Source organism: Neodiprion virginianus, chromosome 5, assembly GCF_021901495.1.
Source record: "Neodiprion virginianus isolate iyNeoVirg1 chromosome 5, iyNeoVirg1.1, whole genome shotgun sequence".
Lineage (NCBI taxonomy): Eukaryota > Metazoa > Arthropoda > Insecta > Hymenoptera > Diprionidae > Neodiprion > Neodiprion virginianus.
Window position 1 is genome coordinate 5,457,593 of NC_060881.1, and position 20,509 is coordinate 5,478,101.

At 44.0% G+C, this 20,509-nt stretch overlaps 1 protein-coding gene across 7 annotated transcripts in view; it reads left to right on the plus strand.

Moving 5' to 3' along the window:
• Positions 1 to 20,509, plus strand: part of LOC124305314 (uncharacterized) — a 167,726-nt gene that overhangs the window by 29,956 nt on the left and 117,261 nt on the right. The window lies entirely within an intron of this gene.

Here is a 20,509-nt window from a genome sequence, read left to right on the forward strand (position 1 = left end):
GGAAAAGGAGGAGTAAGAGCGAAAGAGAGGGGAAATATCGCGTGCAACTTGGTCTGCCATGCTCGCTGCTCCTCCGACACCTTTGCAGGTCTCTCAGACCGCGCCAGCGATTCTGAATTCTTCTGTATCAGATGTTGGGGGATATCGACATGCTCCGTAGGAGCCTCATCAGCACTCCACCTCGCAAACTCGCCCTTCTCATCTTCTCCGCCTTTTGGTTTTTTCACTCTTTTGTTTTTTTCGTTTCCTCGTTTCTCGAAGGCGACGATCCAGATCATATCTCGAGATTTCTGAAAAAACACGTAGAACTCGGGATCGCTCCGCGATTTAACAAACCATGTTTGATTTCGATGCGATATGGGTACGAGAATGACAATCTGCAGACGATAAGAAGGAGGGCCACGAAAACGAGATAGAAAATCAATCATTCTTTATTCTTTTTCGGAAATCATTCCCATCATTTTTTCCGTCACTTTTTTTTTCACCCCGTAATCGGCAGGCTTTATCGAGCGAATGTTCGAAGTGAATATAAATCACTTCCGGACGAGGAGATAAGGGTGGAAACTTGTATATATAAGTCTCGTAGCCCGCACAGCCTGGTAGTAAATCTATACTTCAGCTTTCGGCCTTCGGTTTGTTGCGCAAAAGCTCTGTCTTCGGTGAATCGTATACGTGTATATTGACTATACCTATACACGCATACATCTACATAAGACGAAACGCGAATATACGTCGCCATGACGATTCGACACCAGATGTCGTGTTAAATGAGCCACGTGTTGTTCGTGCATCTCGAGATTTATGTTTTCACCCGACGTTTTTCACGCGTAGATCGAACTTTAAACTGTTTTCGAAAAAATTATTTTAACACACCATGTATACATAGATATAGAAAACAAAGGAGAGAAGAAAAAAAAAGTTAAATTGCTTCGAGAAACGCTGGATCCGCTACATTTTCACCAGTCAAAAACTGCCTCTCGAAAAGTTTTTCAATATGCAGTCTACCTCGTTGAAAACTTTTCGATATTTTTTTTCTTTCGTTCAGTGCTCGCGAAATTTACTGTCGTACGGTTCTCATCGTCCTGCCTAGAATGAATTTGGAATATACGTATGTAGAGAAAAGGAGTCAAGTCACATTGTTTTGGCCCTTTTTTTGAGATTATTTTTCATCCCCATTGCGATGGAATTATAATTCTTTTTTTTCTTTTCTGTCTCTGCGTTTCAAATTCCTTCGATTTTAATCTGGTTCTAACGGCTTTGCTTCCGTGGCCATTTGGCGTCGATTTTCACGCAAGTCAACTTCACTGAATATTCACCGTGCATAACATTCTTGGCAGGTGAATTACGGTGATACGTGTCTGGTGTCAGACGTCACGTTCGTATTAATACTTGCGATCTTATTTCTCTCCGGTCTCCGATGTCTTTGCTCAAAGCACACGCGTCTATCACACCGCACACACACGTACATTACGTATTACATACGAGCAACGTCTCGCCCGGCATTTTTTACCCCACCCTCGAACCTGACGTTCGCGATTACCGCGGAAGCTTTTATCTTTCACGATGATGACGACGCAAAGACTCCCGCAATGAGTGCATGTCGTACCCAAAGAGGAATAAAAAACCAATGAAAGAAGAAACAACGTGTGTATATAATGCCGGTACTTTGGTATGCAAAAGCGTCGCGGTGAGAACCCTGCGGTGTTGGTTATACGTCTCATTATTGAAGGTGCTTCGGATCAGCCTTATATTTTTATGCCGGGCAGAAAAATTCATGGCTGCTAAGTAACTGCGATCGACGATAAAATTCGACTGGTCATCAATCGCTGGGCATGTGAAAACTTTTCGGCGACTTTTAATCGTAAGAGGTCTTCGCGTCTTCGGCGATGTTTTAACCACGGATGGGCGATGGCTCTGCAGACTTCAACCCAGACAGTATGGCGCTCCGGGAGTTTTCTTCTTTGAAACTCCTGAAATAACTGTCTAATATTATATTCCGAGAGTACGTGAGCACGTTGTACCTACGTAGCTGATGATGCCTGTATTCATTTCTCGTTCAAACATTCCCGGTTCACTCAGCGTTGCCTTCGCTTCGCTGGAAATGGGCGTGATGTGGATTAAGCCCCGCTTATGTCGGATCTTTCTTCACCTACCCTCAATTATGGGCATTATTTGAATAAAAATTATTTTTCTCTCCAAAGACGAGGGATCCGATCTTTCAACCGAAGCGAGAAGCGACTGTTGTCTTTTTTGACCGAAAAGCAAAGCGGCATAATGCATCCTTGAAATTGACCGAAAGCAGCGTGTCTTGATGGTTCCTTAATGGCTACCTGCGGGGGTTTGAAATATCCCACCTTGGTAACATTGGAGAACATATCACTTGAGTTCACGGTTATCAAGAGAATGGGATCGCATAAGAGGTTTTAATCGGGTCTATTGTGCACCAAGTAGGTATGCATGCACGTCGTGCATGTGCCGTGCATCCAGGCATAGAATGAAACGGGGAAAGAGGGTCCTGTTCCAGGTCCCAAGTCGTCGACGGACAGTCCTAGTGGAAGAACAGAGGTGAAGCAGCTCTACGATACAATAGGCTCTAACAAAAGCAACAATGGCCTATCGGCCACAATAGAGGTTCGATGTAAGCTCCGGGCCAAAGCCTATGGCTCTGGCGTTACATGTGCCTGGATGTACAAATAGGAAAAGCTTGTAGGTACATCCTGACTTCGTGCCGCGAAGACGGTGTCGAGGCTTTGAACCCGGAGAAGAAATCAAATTTGAGTAAGTGGAAGCGGAACAGGGTTGAGAGATTGGACAGGGGCATTGAGCTTTTGACGTCACTGGTCAGCGATCGTGAGTGGGTAGAGGGTATCTGTTATACTCACCGCAGAGGGACCATTGCTCGAGCTTTCTCTCGTGTAATTTAGTGCAACTCGGAGGGAATTGAATCGACCCCGATCAGATAACATAATTGTAATTAATTTCGTAACAACGTCGTCGTCGTCGTCGTGCCAACAGTATAGTTGGTGCTCTCCTACTATCGCGTAATGCGTATACCTATACGCGTTCCAATGCCCCCGTGTAATCGGCCAGACGTTGATAATTGCCTCTTTGTCATCGGCTACATTGAAATTAACGTTTCCGCACGCACCATATTTTATACACATACCTGTACTCGTACAATACCCGTACCAGTTGGTCAATTAATTACTCGCCATCCAGGTCGAAACTACGCCCCGGAAAATCACCGCTCTATTTATTTATTTGCCACTGCGTTGTCGGTCATTTTTCATGTCCGCTTTGCGCGATGAGAGGATGAAAAATAATTTCATACCAGCGAGGTACTCATTATTGTAAGTACTCTTCAGGCCTTTCTTCTTCCATTTCTTTATTGTTATCAAAGTTCATTACTTACAGTGTCTTCTTATGATCTTTGAATAAATTTCACCTTCACCTTATCGTGAAATCAGCACAAGGAGAAGAACCCTCAGTTATGAAACAATCAATTCACAGCTACAGCTATATCTAGCCTCATACAATAATTGTACCTTCATAACATGTACACCTAATTCGTTCGAAAGTGTGCACGGACTCCCAGACGGTACAGTTGAGTGACGTCATATCATCGCACTTGCACTTTCGCTCGAAGGTACAGCTACCGTGCATCATGCGCGTTGATACTTGTGGAATATTCTCGGCTACGTGGTGAAAACTGCTAGAGGTGGTAAGCAATAGTTCCCGATCATTAGCGCCCAGGTGGGCCTACATGCGTACAGGCCCGAAAAAGGTGGAGGTCTGGCCTTTTATCCTTCTTCTCCTCCTCTTTGATACAACCGAGTGGTAGACCCGAGCTTAGGACGCGACATATCGCCGGATGACTCAGCTTAGGAATGTTCGGCGCATGCACCCGTCATGATTGCCTATCAGCCTCTCGGCGTCACGTTGTCCGTCCTCCGTGTAGGTACTGTTCGAACCAGACTCCATAATCTTTCCATTTCCACTTGTGAGACTGTCTCTGTGTGCGCGACGATGATCGTATGCTCGGCCTCCAAGAGGCAAGTAACACCAGATACTCGAGCTGACGGTATACTCGACGAAATTGGATCCAACCTAAGGGCGTTGCGAGTTAACGGTTCCCATGCGACTCGACTCTATGACAGACCGCTGGATCGGGAGGTGAGACGTTGAATGATCGGGGGTTGGCTCATACTCGATGACGACGATTGCCAACTCTCCATTCCATTCAATTCTTCATTTCGTACTAGTTTCTCACACGTGATCTGTAACGACGCTAAACAAAATCCTGACCGTTTATATATATAGTATATTCAATTAGAAAAGAATCGTAAAATCCCTGGTTGAAATTCATACCGACAATCTGTTTCGGCTCGAAGCTACATCGCGAGATTAAAAATTATGTTCAGGTGTCACGAGTTTGATAATTAATGTGATTATTCTTTCGAATCGTTTGATTTGATATGGAAATTCTGAATACATGTCCGAGTGTGTTCGGTGCTACTTCGTCGGACACAGCGTGTTATTGGGATTTTAAGCAACACAGCACTGCGGAGGAGTGTATAGGAAAGAATTATTTGAGAGTCGAGTTATCAGTCGAAACGTGTTAATTAACTTGACGGAATTTATTACCCCTGAACGGATATAATACCATGTACCGTATAAGTTGAGGCTTCTCCTCCACAGAGCCGAGGTCAGAAAACGACGACGCGGTCTTATCGTAAGCTATAAGTACAAAAATCCAAGCCGGTATATACGGTACATAACTTTAAGAGAAGTCCAGTGGTAAAATGCCACCGGCTTACTTACGTCCGTAATAAAATATTCCCGTTTACGATACTCGAACCGATCAGCTTATATCTTTATGTACACACCGAACATAGCCTTTATGCCTATAATAGTAGATATTTCTCACAGAGTTTTTACTCTTTCTTCATTCTCTTATATATTTACGTTCACACTTCATATCAATCTGCGTGTTCATTCGAGTCTTCTCGCTTTATTAGACCAATTACGAGACTGAAATATGTAATTAACATGAGTTGCACTGCTTTATAACGAGAGACTGCAACATCAACCTCTCGAGATATCAACGCGACATTTCGCGTTAACTCGGGTGTTTCTATCTACCTTATTTACGCAATTATCCACTTTGTTTTATCCGGGATCCCGTCGTCCTGATTTTGGCTGTCACTCAGCTCGTTGGCGACTCTTCTTGTTCATCTATTTTTCTGCCCCTTCTTCACGGTCCTTTTCCTCTTCAACGTTGAATCCGATACCGCAATGGCTCTAATGACGGTGAGCAGTTTCTTCACGGAGCCTGATGATCGACTTTTGACTAGTTATGACACTTCGCGCTTGTGTAGCGCAGGGTCGCATTGCCGACTGAAAGCTCTCGCTAGTAACCTATAAATGAAAGCGGAAACGTCGGGTTAAGGGGGAATGGTCGGAGATGACAGACGTTACAAACGTCAAATGACTATGAAGTATTTGGAAGAAATATTGTAAGAAAAAAAGAAGGAAAAAAAAACAGTCACTCACTAGCCTCTCATAACGACACGCGGCTACAACAACGATCTTCGTCTTTCCTTTTAGTACATTATAGAGTCGCGTGTTACGCACTAAATAGTTTTCCTCTGAGGGAATTATGTCTCGAGATGCACGTCCCGTGAAAAGTTTTTATTTCGTTAGCTCTGTATTGTTCGTTTGAAATTTACTCAAATTATTGTCTACCGAAATTTCACAATTGCCTAAAATTATCTCACAGGATAGAATATCAACGCTCTAACTTCGTTGTACCCGATTTACATATCCAAAATCTAATTTATAATGGAACTTGCGAATTCAGTTTGAAATTCACTTCGTATACGCTGAAAATTTCCAGATATTGTCTCTTTGTAATCGTACCCCAGAATCACTGGACGAAAATATCACAGTATAACGTATCTGACGTTTAGACACTTAAAGTTGATCACTGTAAAATATTTCGTCGTATAAAAAACTTTTCTCATAAATTCTACAACGAGAAATTTAATTTTATATATCGATTGCTAGAAACTGAATTTTTAGTAGAGAGAAGAACAAAGCAACACCGTTCAACCTGGAAAATCAAAACTCTTTTTTCCTGATTTAATAACATGCAAACTCATATAAATGGAAGGAAACGTAAAGCTTTTTTAAATCAGCGTTTTGAATTGCATTTGAATACAACCTAATTTTCATACTCTGCATTACGTAATTCTTAGACTGTATCTAATTCACTATACCGTGTATTACGTGCAGCTGTGTGCCGCGATCCGGAGACGCGGTCAGAATGCGAGAAACGCTTTTCACCGGATAAACCGTACAGTGTGACGAGCTGCGAATAGGTTGAATAAAAATAGTGACTTCTGTCGCAATCCGAGAGAATATGTGCGCGCTTCAGGCATTCCGTAACGTTGGTATAAGATTTAACACACCGTGGCAAAGCGGAGTGCGACACTTACAAATTGATGTGGGTCGGTCCAAATGTCATACCCTTTGGGAAGTTTCGGAATCACTCATCCGCATGCGCGACTATCGATCTTTCACTTTGATAATTACCGTCGTGTTTCCCGAGCTCGAATTACTCGAGCTAGATCCGAAACTCTCTGGTTCACCAGATACTCGTCGTTATCAGGACGAGGATCAGTTGGCGAATTCAAAAGTTAAGTAACGCTGGACTCGACCTAATGATTATTGATAATCGATCAAACTTAGTTGTTAGTCAGGTGATTCGAATCTGTTTCCGACGTTTCGAACTGCTAATTTCCGATCAGCAAAAGTTTAGACCGCTTTTTTGTCTGGTTGATATTGACGCAGTTTTTTTAGTTTTCTTTCTTTTGATGTTCGAAAATTGCACGCACGCATTCGACGAATTGCAAATCAAGTGGATAAAGTTTCGCGTTTATACATGGGAAAATTTTCGTAGTAACAATATTACCGAGGCGGCAAATTGCTTCGAGGTTAATCATTTGTTCAGGCGTATGTATAACCGAGAAACGGTTGAAAGGACACGATACAGGCCAATTTTCCTACCATCTTTCGCCCTTCTCGGGGATAGAAGCCAAAGGCAACAATCGACGCAGCTGATAAAATAATCCGATCCATCCATTCTTGCATCGTGAATCGAAGGGGAGTCTCCCCACTATATCTGATCGTATTAGCTCCGTTCGTTTCATCCGAGAATAATTGACGAGTTTGAAAAATTGACGGGAAATTGGCCCTCTTCGCTGTTGCTCCGGGCAGTTTATGCCACTGGGCCTATATATACAGCTATGATACATTGCTGAGTAATTTCAGTTGTACGACATTTTTTTTTCTCAGAAGGTTTAGAAAGTTCCAAACACGCCCCGGCGTTACGTTAGCCACCGAAACCTAGCGATACGTCGGTTTCATACATATTCATGAAAAAATGGGGTACGAACATCGAAAGATAACGGAGATATCGTAAACTTTGTTCCGAATATCTTCCCCCCCGGCTTTATGGTCGGCATAGATACACTTATGCATTCAGCATATTCGTAAAAGAAGTTGCGAGCCAGATCCACATGTGGCAAAGAACCTTCCATGCGGGGCAGAGGGGTGAGAAAATCGAGGGAAATGCGGTACCAACCATGGTTCTTATAGTCTCATCATACCCGGAGCTTGTTTCGGCCTCGACGAGCTTGCAAGCGGGGTCAGCGCCGGCAGCCGGAGGCCAATTCTATGGTTTTTGTACTCACACATACGCACGGTTGATGTAGCAATGAATCCACACTCCTTGAGGGGACAGTTTGCATCGAAATCGAAGAATACATCGTCGATCCGAGGGTTACGCGTGCTGTTTCTGCAGTCAGGAGAACAGTCCCACCGATAATGGGGACCCAAGTATTCGATCAATCATTATTAGCTCGATATTTTCATATCGGATTAGAATTTTGGGTTAGAACCGATCGAGCTTTCGGTCTTTTTTCACATCCTGCATGCACAAACTAGAAAAGAAACTGGCAGCATTTCCAACATTGCCACTTTGTGATCGAAGGATCTTTGGATAATTGTCCAAATCGAACGGGCTGACTGACGGGGGAGCTGAAATCTTGAGATGAAAAACCCGTGGTACCAATCTTCGCATGTTTCAGCGAAGTTTAGAGGCTAGAACGTTTATTGTTAGCCACTTCTCAGCATCGCATTAGGCGGAATCACGCAGGTCTCGAATGATTGTTTCAGATAACAGTGATTTACGCCATTCGGTATAACGACCAGTGGAGTAAATAATACCGTATCCGATTTCATTGAAACGTCATTTGATCCATTGGAATAAAAATCTCGAGTTCGCTCAATATCTGTTTGAAAAGTTGAAGTAGAGAATACAGAGATTTCCCGATGACAGTTAGCGTTCGAAGCAAAGGGAATAAGACATATCCAGCGTTCGGCTTTACGCTACACTTATCAGCAGACGCCCTTGGCGCAGCCATGACAGACAGAATATGACCTCAAAGTATACAGATACGGCGAACAGGATAGTCTTGAGTAGTAGCAGCAGGAGCAGCATACCTAGATGCAATTTATAACTATGAGCCTATTACGGTCTCTCCGGTCTTTCCTATAAATAAATCCAAGTGGATGATGTCTTGACACGAGAGTGCAGTGCCGTGGCTGTGACAGAGAGCGCGGGCTCCACGCACCCACTTCATTCAATACGCGTTGAACTGCGCCATGGGCGTCGCTCGTCAGCCCTGAGTTTATACTTGTGCAGGTTGTCCCGGCATGGATTGCAATGCGCGGCTCTTCTCCATTACCACGTGGCCATTACTGGTAGCCCCTTTGAGCTTGCCGCAGAAAAATACGTTTAGGAAATCATCTCGTGTAAGCAATGCGTCACACCGCTTAGGGTATTATACTGTTGTACAGCGCGTATGAAACTGGAGAATTATTAACGGGGATATAGAAAGATTCCAGCTACCACTGCTCTTCTTCGGTTATACCCACCCTCTATTTTTGTGCCTCGAGGCCATGCTGTGCATGCAAGCGGTTTAGCTGAAGTGTTTTTTCCTCTCCCAATCCCTCGGAGCTTTGCTTCGTTCCTAATTGACTTTTTGGTGCGCACGTAGCATCCCGTTTTTAATCCTGTACTACAGGCAGTAGGAAAGCGGTAACCTCCGCTCTCTCTATTGCAGTAATGAAATCCCTCAAAACTTTTTCACTATTTGCTTCCACACGGAACAGTCACCGCCCGTTATCGCTGTATCGCGTTTGACCCGGAGTCCAGGAAGTAGAGCCAGGGCGACGGGGGTCGAGGGTGGATCCTGTGTCCGGGACCGTCCGTAGTTTTGGAGTTTGAAGAGCTGGTGAAAGTTTTTATTAGCCACGGCTTAGAGCGGCCTCTGTTGCCTTTCATTGCCGCTTCAATTTAATTATTGGGCTGGAGATAAGTTGTCCCGCAAGTCCGACATCACCCAGGGGATCCCCGAATTTTAATAACGATAATAACGCACTTCAGTGGCCTCCTCGACCCCCTTGGATTACACGTTGTGTCGGTGGGCATGAGATGTCTGTACATACTACTATGCTGGAATAGTATTCACGAGTACGTCTGCCCTCTCAAAGCGTTGCCAATTAAACTACGACTCATTGTCAGTCTAGCTTATTCCTCTACCGCGTGACCATCCATGACATATAAACAACAGTTTCTCGCGTGATAATCATAGAATCAGAGTCATGTATCGTCGAGGAGCCATTCTGTTGAATATGACACGATGAAAAATGAGATTTCTTTTCGTTCAAGTTCCTTAAGCGGTTTGTTCTGCATTGACAGAGTCGCGGCTTTGGCGACATTGACGATGGTCACGCTTTTGTTACGGTATTCAGTAGGTCTGTTTTTCTCTTTCTCGTCCCCACGGCGAGGAAGAAAGGAGACGAACACCAAAGTCCAAGCTGGGACGATAACCGAGTGTCCATTGCTCGCTTGCTGGGTGGGAATGGAAGTTCAGGGAGCGCCAGGCGGTTATGCAAGCCCTGAGGCTGAGCTAAGCGCTTGCCGACAGGACAGAGCAGGCGGGCAACCTACATGGCCCACGCCTGCTGAACATACATAACGTTGGAACAGTGTTCGAACCCGCGGTTGCCTTCCACATCCAATATAATAGGCGCACTCCTGCTATTACTCATAGGCCAGCAGCGCGACGAGATTTATCGGCACTTGTTACTTCAGAACGCTGTTTCTCACCATGAAAACAGAACCTGCCTAGCACGGAAACTCCAGCGAATCCAAAGCTCGTGCTGATAAAATTTTGCGGGAGGTCAAATTCCAGTTAGTCCTTGACCGATGGAGGCTGATCTGCTTCCACGGAGCTGAAACGCTACAGTAGTATCTTCATCGGTGAAAGGTTAAAAGGGTTTATCGGGATTGAACTGCGAGGCGTAACCAAATCAGTTTCTAATCTTGCTCGAAAGGCTTCACGTGCAAGTCCATGGTCGGGACTCGATGAGATCCGTAACGTTCTTCACCCCGGAAGATGGACACGAATCCCTGCCTGGATTGATTGGACACTACGCACCACCGGCAGACGCGACGTGTGCTTTTACCGGTAATCTGGATAACAATATACCGAAGTATTCCAAGAATGAATTTGCAGTCAACCGAGTACGGTGCATCGGGTTAGCCGTCTCTGTAATTTCTTGGATCGGACTATCGAACCGTGTAACTTCGTAATGACGTAATGACTCTGTTCGACGACGCGCTGGGCCTGGGGCATCCTCGGAGGATCTTCGCTGCTTCGCCGTCGAACGATCTGGCGCGTAATTACGAAACATCATGCAAAGGTAGGTGCTGGTCTAAGGCGGTTCGAGTCAGGCTCGGGATTTAGACCCAGATCTCAGATACAGATAACAAAACTTGCCACGGTGAATCCTAAAGGAACCAGTTTTGTCAGGGAGATAAAACCGGGCGGTTCTCGTCTGATAGCTGAGATACCTGCACGTAATTTCATACGTCTGAGCCGCCGGGCCACGATAACCTGATCATCACCTTCCAGTCTATGGATTCTCTGAGATACAGAGTCCGAGATCGTGATCCTCTGATACCAGTTCCTCAACGGGACTCAATCGTATCGCCTCACTGTCCCGTCGTTAGATGCAAAGTCGGATCGAATGGTAGCTCAGCTGCGTCGCCAACTTGAGTTAACAGTACTCTCGGACACTAAATTTTCACATAATGGTGATCCTCAGTTTTCCACTACCAAATAACCGTTCTTCGGAATCGAGAGCCTACCAGTTTTACCATGAGTTTGGTACCAATCAGTTACTCACGTTGAATTCGTCGAGGATGAAAGAACGGGTAAAGCGATCCTCTAAAACCTTTCAACGTTCCACCAGTCTCCTCGATTTTTTTGACAATTGGTGAATTTGTATAAATTGAGAATCTGATTCTGAAGCCTGAGCTTTTGCTTTGCGAACCAACAGCCTTGATGAGATGGTTATTCTCTCAATCGATGAAATTGCAGGGATCGGAAGAACGTTGGTTTAATTGTTGATCTGACGCTGGGATCAAGGAAGGTCTTACGATACGGGGGAGTGTCACCCTGGGTGGAGGAGGAGAACCGAGGCGCTTGGGTTGTTCGCTCGGCTTGTGCCGACTGTCTCTTAAGAGTAAAGCAATGTTTCAAACGGCACACCGATAAAGATAAAATTCAAATGGAGCACTCTGGTCTCGGGCCGAACCGCGCGTGGGCAGAGCCCTCCTACTCGCGCGACTCTCCTTCTCTCTCTTTCTCTCTTCGGCTCCCCTCCTCTCTCGCCGCTGTACACCGGTGCACGATCTTCGACGCCCTGTCTCCTTCCACACTCCGCGATACCCGGCTATACATGCCTACCTGCATCGTACCTACCTTCGCCTTCGGGCGGCCTGCTTGCCTACCTCCAAGCGCTCGTCTGAGAGCACTCGCCACTTCCTGTCCTCGGGGCGACGACCCATTGCCCCCTCCGATTCTTTCGGAATCCCGAACCGATCCCCGAGCAATATCCTGTCAACCGCATCAAAGATCACCGCCGAGAGCCACCTAACTTACCTACGCCGAAAAGAATCTTCGGAGAGAGACCGGAATCTTATACTGTTTCGGGAAGAAGATTATACCGATACTCTAGGTATATATAGGTACGCTCTTTCGGTGACTCTGAACTTCCCTGCGAGACTGCAAGAAACTTGACACCAGTCATGAATATTTTCTTGTTGGACAATATAACCCAAGATGGAATGTTGAAGTCCTGTCAGTCGATTAATTCCAAAAGTACATAATTGCGGAGGATAGTAAAGACTCGGGGAAGTGTCCAGTTTGGATCCTTCTTTTTCATCATTACCTACCGCGTGGTTTCACTCTAGAACACTATTCATTCTCGTTATCTAACTATTCTATATGTGCATGACTTTTATCGAATAGACGTACCGCCGGTGCAGCTCTATCTCAACACCCACCCAATGCCATTGCTGATTGGGTTGTTTCTCCGCGTGTGCTTTGAGACGATTGGACAGGGGAAGGAACTTAAACTAAACCGAGGAACTGATCTACTCGCGATAATTATTTACCGTACACCAAGAATTCGTCTTGACCATAGAGCGGTGTGTGATTTATATTCGTCCCAGTGGCGGCACGCGTTCCTGTCAACGTACCAATGACTCAGATGGTATGTGGACTTCTGTTTGCGCACACTCCGGTTATACAGCCTAGCCTGCCTGCTTGGCTGCCAGAGCTCACTCCGAAAGGCTCCGGCTTATGATTCAGCCAGTAATTATATTCCGCGGTAGAGAACTAACTGAAATAGATTCTCTGGCTGCTAGAATGCACCAGCGGCACACGGCCGCGGTATTGCCAGTAAATTAGAAACTCGAGAACTCACTTTGAGCGACCGAGTTACCTAGCGATATCTTCATTTTTCCCTTATTCGTGTTAGCAGTGGAGAATATCGATGAGCAAGGAGAGCGTCGATTCGCTCTTAACTATGTATGTTTGTTTTTTTTTTTTTTTTTTGTGCTTCCGAAATTGAAGAGTTACGTTTCGTCAAATGGTAGAAATGCGCTTACTTATCGTAAGCCGGGTCTTTGGCTACTTAAGAGGACGCGATGATTATTGGCTACTCGATGAGCGCAGAGTGGGTACTTATCTCGTTATTATGTTGTGGCGTGAGCGGTGAGTAAGTGATATTTTACTTTCTATCATCGTGAGCGGGACTCGGACTCCCAGGATATACTTCGCCGTTTCAGCAGCGCAGACGTGAACTCTTCATCGCCGCTTATTATGCAACACTCGCGATATTTCAAAGGTGACGAAGTTGCGCTTGGCTAATCGAGTGACCGAACACCGCGTGCTCGTATCCTCGGCTACAGGCTGTGTCGATTCGGAATATCAAATACGAGCTGCTCGCGGTGGATGGAAAGAGCCAGAAATTAACTGGACCGTAGTAAAAAATAGTCTGTTCATCTTGGGCGCTTGTCAACTTCTACCATCTGTATACCTACTGCAACAAGTTAAGAAGATGCAAGCGTTGTGTTGACGCGCCCGATGAAAACTGAACCCGTGTTTCACGTCAGGGCGGCATTTCCGCCGGAAGTTGTTATCGTTCAGATCAGCGAATCTTTTTTCTTCACAACGCGGCAACGTTTCCGCAGTTGACTTACTTCAGAAAACATGCCCCGCGCGTTGAATAAGAATATCATCAAAGTTTACACATTTCAAAACTGTAGGAAAATATAATTAACGATGCAGGATTAAATCTTTAGACGTACGGATCAAAGAGACAAGGGCATCGTCCTTACCCGATGTTATGCGACTTTTCTTCATCCACTCCCGGACGATTCGCGAATACGTTTCTACGTTTTATTTATTATTATCGAGGGAATGCCGCGGTTTTTTTCTTCCAACTCTTCGTGACGGATTTTCACCACTCGCAAATGTAAGGTAGTTTCATTCTTGGCATCGAGTCAGACTTTCGACTGAAATATCTGGGATGGGTGACTTTGATCTCACCGGGATTTCTGCTTCCCGTATTCCGCTAGGTGCGGCAGAAACGCCCAGGGAAACCAGGAAGACGATGACGGCCACCGTTTCGTGCCCGCGTATTCCACGTCGATGCGATGCTCCAGCTGGCCAAGTCGCGGTCCCGCCGCATTCACCAAGTGAATCACAAACTTAGGAACGCCATTACGTACGGATATACACCATTTTCTCGAAACACTATTACTGGATTAGCACGCTGGCTGCGTGCAGGGGTGACCGTTCGCCCTGATGAAATTCGTCACACGTTAAAGCTCAGCTTTCGCCTGTGATTTTAATTACCGCCTGTTTCTGCACAGATTTAGGCACGAGTATGTTAACTAAGACGAATAATTCTGCCACAGGTATTACGAATCTTGAACGATTAGACCACAATATGCTGGATTGAATCGCGGCTTGGATTCGTTGTGAAACAATACGGGAACTTGAGGAGAATAATTCATTTTAGAAACGCGTGCCATTAGCAACGCTGAATCCACTTTGATTAATCCTTTGTCGTTACGCGTCGTTTTTCATTCGGTCTGTTTCAATCTGAGTTTGACTCCTTCTCGTGTCTCATATATACACGTTATACACGTACATACGCTTTTCGTAACTATTATTATGCTTTTCGTTCCTAATCAATCTTCACTTTCGCCTTGTCACGCTATTCTTTGGACCGATTTAATTAGATGTACACGGGTATTATGATACCGTGAGCCGCCAGCAGGAAACACTTTCCACAGCCCACGCAACGATTAGCTCACGCTGATGTTGAGAAATTTGTAAAAATTACGGTAACAACCGTTCTATGGCTGATTGACTGTGAAATCACCGGAAGGTAATGCCAGGTCGATCTCTCCGATTTGATTTCTTTTGTAATATGTTATATTAGACTAAAAAATAAGCGACAAGTATTTTTTTTTATCTGCCATTAAACGATTTAAGGGGGTCGGGGGGGGGGGGGGGGGGTGAAAATCACCTTCCAAAGTAAGAAGTGTCAAGAGGCGATTTGGCAGTCTCACCCACAAAAACATGACATTTTTTAACCGATCAAACTGGAAAAGTTCTCTCCTAACGGGATTTGAGAAATGTAGTTTTCTCGATTAGAAAAGAAAAAAAATATATAAAAATTGCACAGTGACCTCTTGACCTGTCTTACTTTAGAGGGGGTGGGTGGTAATAGCAGATAAAAAAAAAAAAACGTGCTGCTTAGTTTCTATTCTACTATAACTTGTAACAAAAAAAAAAAAAAAAAATAAACGTGATATGGCAAAGATCAGAAAACACTCGGTCGAATAGTTTAGAAATTATTCTGTAAAAGCGAGAGGAATAACGGATACCCACATATAACTGCTTATTTGGCAAACGTTCCGGACTTTGCGAAAATGCGCTCGTGCTGCGTCGGCCAAGTTCTTCGTTTACGGTGGGATGCCAATTAATTTTATCTTTTGGCAAAAGCACCGGAATACCTACCTGCGGCAATGAACATTCCGTTGGGAGTTTTTCGATTCGGCTGTTATACCTGTATATTGTAATAAGTAAAACGATTATATCTATAGGTACACGAACAACTTCGATGCGATGCAAGCGTGTCTGCATAATTTCTTCGCCTTGGCGCTGCAGCGTGAGTTGCAAAAGGATGGAATTGGAATTCGGAATGTAAAAAATTATCACACGGTGTAAAATAATATACGTTAAGAGAAGGGGGAAAATTCGAGGCCGATATAAAGGGTGTATGTCATAGTATATATTCGCGCGTAATGCAGTGCGTATATGTTTTTTATGCAGTAACGTATATCATGTCTTTAGGTATACGTATAGATGTACCGTTAACCGGTACGACTCTCAGCCACAGTCGGATCCTGTGTAATATATCTTAAAGAAGGACGAGGACGAGGATGAGGATGCGCCGCGTAAGAGGAGGGGGGGAAAATATACGTCCGAGTTTTGAAAAGTTACATCGAACGCAGGAAGAAAGATAGCACGGACACGCGTGTTATTACGACTTGTATTTTTCCCCCCGCTGTTCAATAAATTTTCCACTGTATCCTTAATCCTTGGTGAAACAGGAAAGCTCGTTATACACGTACCTGATATTCCACGGACGACTTTCATCCTAATAAGATTTAGACTCGTGGCGCGGCGTCTCTTTAAACCGGCGTTTGAACATTCGGTCAAAGGTCAAAAGGCCGGGTCAACTTGGGTCAGGTCAACTCAGGTCACAGGGAAGTTTTACCGCGTTTAACGAACTATTATAATATGCAGACCCACAGACGCGCGGATCGTATTGCTGCACGACTGCATGCTCAAAACGCTGATTAAACAAATTGCTGCTAATTAAATGTACAGCTAACGGATTATATATATATATATACATCTCTGTGCACAATTTACCGTTATCTTATTGTATCTGTACATGGATTTGTACATAGCGTGTACATACATTGTGACATTTTTTCATCCTTATGCACGTTCTTCGTCACAGATCGTCATCCAATACCCTCAATTAACGCGGTGTGAGTTACGGCCGTGGAGCTATAGTCGATGACCCTGAATCAGGGCCTCGTTAATTATTCGATTCATACCATCGGTATCCGACTGACGGTATATCGAAAGGAAGAAAAACTTGTGTCTTTATATTCAAATGGTCGTAGACCAAAAATTCATTCGAAACTCATCAACGATCTGAAATCTTAAATTTCATTCGCCAGCCATGAGGTTACATCGACATCAAAATGTGATTCTTCACTGATCTGCCGTTTACTCTGCTGTTATACAACACTTTTTGCAATAACAATCGCTCGTATGGTCCATGTGTATTCAACAAGAGTTGGCCGAGTGCGACGATGACTCGAAATTTAATTCGCTGGCGAGATAACGAATTAGCGATTATCTTGAGCTAGCGCAGATTTTCCACCGGGGTGAAACCTGCGCAGTCATTCCTCGTCTGTTCTCAGTAAACGTCTAACGCGGTTAGTATCTTCCTTCACGGTGTGGCTCGTTAGCTCGATCTTACCGATTTGAGGATCTCGAGTACCAACCCTCGAGAGTATCGCTACATGCAGTCGAACGACCCGATGCCGCGATGCTGAAATGATGAATCCAAGCGAGCGAAACTGTTCGGAGTGTGATCCTCACCCACGTTGTAATTATGTGAAACTAACCGATACGTTTCTCGGCCTCTCTTCTCCTCCCTCTTCCTCTCTCTCTCCTTATCTCTCAACTACGATGCTAATTACCCTCCGCGTCGTAGCGAAGATCTTGTCCCAGGCTCTCGGCTCATCCTAATCTCTCTAGTCCTGATTGATTACCCTGCAAACCTGAGACGATCTTCGCTATCTACCGACGACAGTAAAACCCTTCGGCCTAATTTCTCTTCCAGCAAACGGTGTCCGAGTTTCGAGGTCACCGATACGTCGGCATTCTATTAGGCTAGTATTTTTCCCACCCTTGGGTTATTTCTAATCACTTAGAGGCGTTTGAGTAATCCTCGTGTCTTGTTACGTTCACGCTTTCGACAATTCGTGTTCACGCGCGAACGGAATTCGACCAGGTTTGTTAATTCGACTCGCGTTATACAGGCGGGCGCATCTGTAATCCCGGAGATTGGAACACCGGGAAGTTGGTCATAATTATAGATATACAAGCCTGACTGCTAATTAGTTATAATTAGTCGCACGTCGCGGTCTCATTGTCAGCCAGCGGCACCGGCCTGCTTCACTTCTGAAAGACGCGTTCCTCTCCTCTCCTCTCTTCGTTTCCGTCCATGACGCTGCATCGGCATCCAACGTCCGTTGTGTACGTATGCACAAGACGAGATGCAGGCGTGCCGCGCCGCGTGGACGCATTATCTTAATTAAACGAGCAACTCGCCGCTTGTACGCATTCATGCTTCGAGAATCTTATCAATTAACCGATTTTCAGTTTACCGATGGGTAATTCATCGGGCATTTGTTAGGGATAATTTCGTTTTTCGTCAGATGCACAGTTACGCGAGTCTGCTAAACGATATTTTACTTTAGCTGCATGGGATGTTTTTGAGAAATGTTACGTTTTCGAGTATGTTGAATCCAAAAATTACTTCCATTTACCTCCATCACGCACATTATTTTTCCTTATGAAACCTTTTCTTCTTTTTTTTGATACTTCTCCGAACAAGCTTCCGCTTTCCATTTTCTCTTTTCCGGTTTGTATTTATTCTCGAGTCTCGCTCTAACACGTATTAAATGAAAGAAATAAACCACTTCTGCATAGGATATTTAGGATCAAGATTTCGAGTTAAACCGGAGTTTTACTCTAAATAAAACTACAAACACGAGTTTAATAAAAAAAACCTTAACTTGATGGAATATATCGAGTATTTTTCTCATTTTCAGTGAGTAAAAATCTATAACAAACGTATTAAAAACCTGTGCAATTTTTTGCCTCAAGATCCGTGTTATCGTTTCAACGATTTTCCGCACAGGTGGAAACGTTGACTTGAAACTATCCGAACCATGCTCATCTATATCGCATAACTTTGCTGGATACTTGATATATATTTTCTTTCGACAGCCGCTTGCGCCGTACGAGCGGATCGCGTTTCACGCTGCACTATCGATGAGTTATTCAATTGACGATGCAGATCGTAGAGATATTCACATATTATATACGCATGCCGAGGAATACTTACTTGTGTTTCATCTTTATACCTTGTTCAGGCAGCTCTTACAGGTTCTAGAAAATTACGGCATTGCACGAAGACGCACGCGGATTCATCGCTTCGTTGTAGATGTATATATTCGATGCTTTCGCGTTGTTCTAACTGGAGAAAAATAAAATTTTCACAACTCGTACCACCTTCAGATATTTACATTGAATTTATGGGACACGCGTTTAGCTGACTCTATTTCCTCTTTATCCCGCGCTGCCTGCGAATTTTTATTAATAATTCAACGTTGCTTTTTCTTATCATTGAATCAGCTCTCAGATGCGGCTTCCTGTAAATTCCATTTTGTTGATACGAATCTCGACATCTAACGCTGCATTCATAGAGGAATTCGAGAAGTGAATAAAAAGTGTTTAGGGATTGGATTATGAATAGAAATTTCACTTATCAAAGGTCAGGCACTCGGTTATGCTCACAGCTTCGCTTCGTTTGTATTTCAATGTGTAATTTCGACACGTCCATCGCAGACAAGTTCACCCACAGTGTGTTTAGACCTCTGCCTAAGACCAGGCTAAAACTTTCGGCTCGGTTATTTTCTTGTGATGAAATAACGTGGGCGGTCCAGCTTTGCAGCAGCTGTGATGGGGATCAAGTTAGGGTCATTAGTAATAGGCTGGTAGGTAGAAAAAGCCTAGATTACCCGCATCTCACCTCAGCCTGCGATCACATGACCCGTGTCTACACATGGATCTTCGTATTATACGTGTTGCCCAGGTGTGAAACACACACGATGCGTGAAAAATGAAGGACCCGATGTGAAATTAACACCCTGAGATTTGCCATTTTTTCATGTCCATCTGATTAAAAAAAAAATATATATATATATACATAGGAGAAAGAAGAAGGAGGTGAAAAAACTGTTATTTTTACTGATATTTTTAATCTTATTTCTCGATTGCAAAGCAAACTGAAGAGAGCGAAGAGTCGTTGGAACGCGTCGAGTGGCCCAGTTCATAGAACGAGTCGCGTGATGCAAGAAATAAATTATTTATGTATTTTAAACTCATTTCTTTTACCGCGATCGTATCGTTGCTTCAGCTGTCGAATCTCTCGACTCTCTTTAGTCGTATTTTTTTTTTTTTTGGCTCTTCGTGCCTCAGGTACAAAAGATAGCGACTCGTGAAAAGCTGATGGCCTAGATGTTTATTTTCTAATTTTCCAAAGGTGATATAATGATAACTAATTGACGCGAAGAAAACGAAGCGGTACGAACTAATTAGTGTTTTCGAAAAATTGATCGATTCTCTTTCTACCTAATTGACGGAAGTGAAACTTTCCGTCCGATTTTTATGAACATTTTTAAAACTGTCAGAACAATAAGTAAACCCCTTCGCTGAAAATCAGATATCTAGAATTGTCGTACAACTCGCTTTAAGAACGAGCCGTCATGATCATCACGATGCTGCTTTCGTTGTCCTTCTTGCTTCTTAGCGTAACAAGGTGTGAAAAATCAGTTAGAACTTATTAGAATAATCAATGCAGACACGAGTTCGTATACGAAGGTACACGAAAGACGCTGTGAGTTCTTTTAGTTAAGCGAATATTAATCGCGGTTATGTTGTTTAAAAAAACTATTACGTAGTTAGAAAAAAAAATGTTCCTTTCAAATGTCGCAAAAGATTCATATTTTATTATCGTTTTTGTGCACGTATGTACCGTCGTACGTCAGTGACATTCGACATTTGACATTTAGTCTGTCAAGAGCTTTTCATTTGTCATTCATCCGCAAATTCAATTTCGGTCCGCAGCCCTTGACGTGAAA